The sequence below is a fragment of the Triticum urartu genome, chromosome 1A (assembly GCF_056163025.1).
Source record: "Triticum urartu cultivar PI428250 chromosome 1A, HENAU_Tu73, whole genome shotgun sequence".
Classification (NCBI taxonomy): Eukaryota; Viridiplantae; Streptophyta; class Magnoliopsida; order Poales; family Poaceae; genus Triticum; species Triticum urartu.
This window is the reverse complement of record NC_141873.1, coordinates 459,255,715-459,260,648: the sequence shown is the minus strand read 5'-3', so window position 1 is coordinate 459,260,648 and position 4,934 is coordinate 459,255,715. Positions and strand designations below refer to the sequence as shown.

At 49.2% G+C, this 4,934-nt stretch overlaps 1 long non-coding RNA gene across 1 annotated transcript; it reads right to left on the bottom strand.

Annotated features, from left to right (window-relative positions):
* Positions 1-1,024: 1,024 nt before the first annotated feature.
* LOC125535480 (uncharacterized) lies at positions 1,025-4,058 on the bottom strand. Its single transcript, XR_007294686.2, has 4 exons — positions 3,755-4,058; positions 3,227-3,682; positions 2,529-2,617; positions 1,025-1,293 (listed from the first exon to the last, which is right to left on the bottom strand). It is a non-coding gene; the product is annotated as an uncharacterized LOC125535480 (long non-coding RNA).
* Between the last annotated feature and the right edge of the window lie 876 nt (positions 4,059-4,934).

The window sequence follows — 4,934 nt, the reverse complement described above, 5'->3', positions numbered from 1 at the left end:
TGTAACATGATGATGATTCCATAATAAACTGTAGGGCCCAAGGTGACCCATGTGTCGAGATGGGCAAAGCGTCTCAACTCCCAACAGGGGAGCCCGCATGAGTTTATATTGATCTGGTCATGGTTGATACGTCCATTTTTGCATCATGCTTTTATATCGATATTTATTGCATTATGGGCTGTTATTACACATTATGTCACAATAGTTATGCCTATTCTCTCTTATTTTACAAGGTTTACATAAAGAGGGAGAATGCCGACAGCTGGAATTCTAGGCTGGAAAAGGAGCAAATATTAGAGACCTATCCTGCACAGCTCCAAAAGTCCTGAAACTTCACGGAAGACGTTTTCATAATATATAAAAAATACTCACCCCAAGAAATTCACCAGGGGGGCCACACCCTGCCCATGAGGGTGGGGGCGCGCCCTACCCCCCTAGGCGCGCCCCCTACCTCGTGGGCCCCCTGGTGGCCCTCCGGTGGCCATCTTCTGCTATATGAAGTCTTTCGATGGGAAAAAAATAACAAGCCATCTTCTCGGACGAAACTCTGCCGCCACGAGGCGGAACCTTGGCGGAACCAATCTAGGGCTCTGGCGGAGCTGTTCTGCCAGGGAAACTTCCTTCCCGGAGGGGGAAATCATCGCCATCGTCATCACCAACGCTCCTCTCATCGGGAGAGGGCAATCTCCATCAACATCTTCATCAGCACCATCTCCTCTCAAAACCCTAGTTCATCTCTTGTATCCAATTCTTGTCTCCTAGTTCGGGATTGGTGCTAGTAGGTTGCTACTAGTGTTAATTACTCCTTGTAGTTGATGCTAGTTGGTTTAATTGGTGGAAGATCATATGTTCAGATCCTATATGCATATTAATACCCCTCTGATTATGAACATGTTTATGCTTTGTGAGTAATTACTTGTAACAGCCACGATGCGGCTATATCTCCCACGTGTCGGAGCACGACTTAGAGGCATAACCGCATAGTAGGCATGTCGCAAGAGGGGTAATCTTTACACATCTCATGTACTGAATAAGAAAGGGATAAAGAGTTGGCTTACAATCGCCACTTCACACAATACATAAATATAGCATTACATCATCCAGAATACAATCAAGGTCCGACTACGGAACCAAATAAAGAAAGACAACCCCTAATGCATAGATCCTCGATTGCCCCGACTAGGCTCCACTACTGATCAACTGGAAACAAAACAACACAATGAACACGATCTTCATCGACCTCCTCCTTGAGCTCGATTGCGTCACCTGCACGGTTATCATCGGCACCTGCAACTGTTTGAAGTAATCTGTGAGTCACGGGGACTCAGCAATCTCCCACCCTCGCGATCAAGACTATTTAAGCTCATGGGTAGAATAGGGTAATGAGGTGGAGCTGCAGCAAGCACTAAGCATATATGGTGGCTAACTTACGCAAATGAGAGCGAGAAGAGAAGCAAAGCACGGTCGTGAACTAGAAATGATCAAGAAGTGATCCTGAATCTACTTACGTTCAAGCATAACGCCAAAACCGTGTTCACTTCCCGGACTCCGCCGGAAAGAGACCATCACGGCTACACACGCGGTTGATGCATTTTAATTAAGTTAAGTCTCAAGTTCTCCACAACCGGACATTAACAAATTCCCATCTGCCCATAACCGCGGGCACGGCTTTCGAAAGTTCAAAACCCTGCAAGGGTGTGCCAACTTAGCCCATCACAAGCTCTCACGGTCAACGAAGGATATTCCTTCTCCTAGGAAGACCCGATCAGACTCGGAATCCCGGTTACAAGACATTTCGACAATGGTAAAACAAGACCAACAAGACCGCCCGAATGTGCCGACAAATCCCGATAGGAGCTGCACATATCTCGTTCTCAGGGCACACCGGATGAGCAATCCGTACAACTAAAACCAACCCTCAAGTTTCCTCGAGGTGGCGCTGCAAGGGGCTCTAGTTTGGACCAACACTTAGAGAAGCACTGGCCTGGGGGGTTTAAAATAAAGATGACCCTTGGGTTGGCCGACCCAAGGGAAGGGTAATAGGTTGTTAGGCAAATGTAAAACCAAGGTTGGGCCTTGCTGGAGGAGTTCTATTCAAAGCGAACTGTCAAGGGGTTCCCATAACACCCAACCGCGTAAGGAACGCAAAATAAAGGAACATAACACCGGTATGATGAAAACTAGGGCGGCAAGAGTGGAACAAAACACCAGGCATAAGGCCGAGCCTTCCACCCTTTACCAAGTATATAGATGCATTAATTAAATAAGAGATATTGTGATATCCCAACATATGCATGTTCCAACATGGAACAAACTTCAGCTTCACCTGCAACTAACAACACTATAAGAGGGGCTGAGCAAAGCGGTAACATAGCCAAACAACGGTTTGCTAGGACAAGGTGGGTTAGAGGTTTGACATGGCAATATGCGAGGCATGATATAGCAAGTGGTAGGTATGGCGGCATAGCAATAGAGCGAACAACTAGCAAGCAAAGATAGAAGTGATTTCGAGGGTATGGTCGTCTTGCCTGAGATCCCACAAGGAAGAAGAACGAGTCCATGAAGAAGACACACGGACAAAGTCGAACGGATCCTCACAAACGCGACGTTATCGGAACTAACCCGAAGAAGCAACACCGGAAAGAAGCAAACAACATAGTAAACAACCATCACATAAGCATGGCATGATGCACAACCAATTATGATGCATGTCCGGTTTAATGAGGCCGGAAACAACAAACAACAATTCCGGAAAATCCTCATATGCATATTTTTAGGTTTGGTACTGTTCTACCATAAACATAATTTTAGAGTTGTTAAACATGCGAAGTAAAACCACCAAGTTAAACTAGGCATTTTTCTACCCCATTTACATATAAAGTTTGTTAGGTTCGGAGCTACGGTTATTTAGTTATGAATTAAATCATTTTAGCATGGCAATTAAGCAAAATTAAACAAACAGCAAGTTTAAACATTTTAAACATGCATGAAAGTGGCAAATTATTAATCTACACAAAATTCTAAGCATTTTACATATATAACTTATTTTAATATGATGCACGGTTGGTGAGTTATAATATGCATGATGTTGGAGGGCTATTCTGGAAAACTGTTATCTCAGGATAAATGCTAAAATCGCTAGACAGGAAAAAAACATGATGGGCTGATATAAGTTGTCCCAACAGAGAGAGAAAAAAAGAGGAGGGGCGTTGGGGTGTGGCCTCACCCATGGGCTTCGGCCCAAGGCGGCGAAGCAGGAGGTAGGCCTGCTAGAAGTGGTTGCTAGGCCTCGCGCGAGACACGGCCCAGGCGCGGGTTCTGGTCAACGCGTGCCAGGGGATCGAGCGCGAGCAGCGCTGCTCGCTCATTCTCTGCTCGACAGGGGCAGATCGACGGCGTTGAAGGTCAACGGCGGGGCGGCAGCGGGACTTGGCGCAGCAACGACGAACTGGGGTCGCCGGGATCCGAGGCCGCGGGGTCGATCTCAGCTGGACCGGGTCAAAACGAGGAGTGGTGGCGCCGGCGTGCTGTGGAAGAGGATCGGCAGCGGGGAGGTCTGGTGCGCGAGGAACAACATGGGAACGAAGGCTGGACGCTGGTCCGTGGCGTGGGGCAGAGGAGGTGCGGGCGAGGTTCTCATCGAGGTCCGACGACACGAGACGGTGGTCATGGTCTGGTGCTCCTGCAGGGGAACACGGGTTAGAGGGGAGGTTAAAGCAGAGAGAAGAAGAATGGGAGGAAGGAGAGGGGTGACCACGGTGGTGCTAGTCGCCGGCAGGGGCGGCTGCAGCCGAGGCCGGGCGCTGAAGTTGAGGGGGCTCGAGGAGCTCCTCTCCTTTGGGTTCGAGCGAGGCAGGGAGGAGGAAAACGCTCGGGCAGGAGGCGGCGGCTACGGGATGGCTCAGTCTCCTCTGGTTCGATGCGGGCAGGCGCGGGAGGCGAGACGAGGCTGGATGGGTGGATCAAGGAAATCGGAGGCTGGTTGGTGGGTGGAGGAATGGAAGGATCCCGAGGTGGATTTGGAAGGTGGCGGCGGAGGGACGAGACTCCTAGTTTTTAGGGTTAGGTTGATTTGGTAGGTGGTGGTCTTATATATAAAGCAAGTGGATTTGTGATAGGGGAATTTGGTCCCTCCGATCGTAATCGGGCGGTCGAGAAAAATAGGTTAGGGAGTCCAAATAAGAAAACAGTGATGTTTTGTAGATGTTTGGGGATGTTCCGGACCCATCGGTCACGACTGCTCGGGTCGGGTCCGGGACAGTTTCCGGACGCGTGCGAGGGGTCGATGCAGTGCGCAAAGAGGGGTAGGGTGGGCCAAGGTGGACTGTGAGGAAGGGCTTGGGCTGAGAGGAAAGAGGGGGGATGTAGCCCGGCGACTGCTTCTGGAGACCGAAAACGTTTGACGATAGACCGGCTATACTGCCGCTATAGTTATCCGTTGGGGCGTCAAACAAACTCCGAATGCGATGAAATTTCGTAGATGGTCTATCTACACTATAATAAGACCGCACACCAACTTTCAACCCATTCCGAGAACATTTTCTGGCCACTTATAAAATAATATTTCGGACGTGCCGCGGGCACGTGCAAGTGTGGTTGGGCTCAGAACGGACAACGGACGGAACTGGGGGAACCCGGACAGATGCAAGTTTTGAAAACATGATGATGCAATGCACATGATGACATGGCAAGATGCAACACGCAAACAAAAGACAAGGCAACAACAGCGAATAACTGGAAGACACCTGGCGCAACAGTCTCGGGGCGTCACAACACTCCACCACTATGAGAGGATCTCGTCCCGAGATCTAGGATGGCACCGGAGGGAAAACGAAAGAGGAAGGGGAAGAGGTAAAACTAAGTTGCTTCTTGGACAAACGAGTGAAACCACGAACCTTGAGAGGTCGACCAAATTGAAAGAAAGAATACAACGA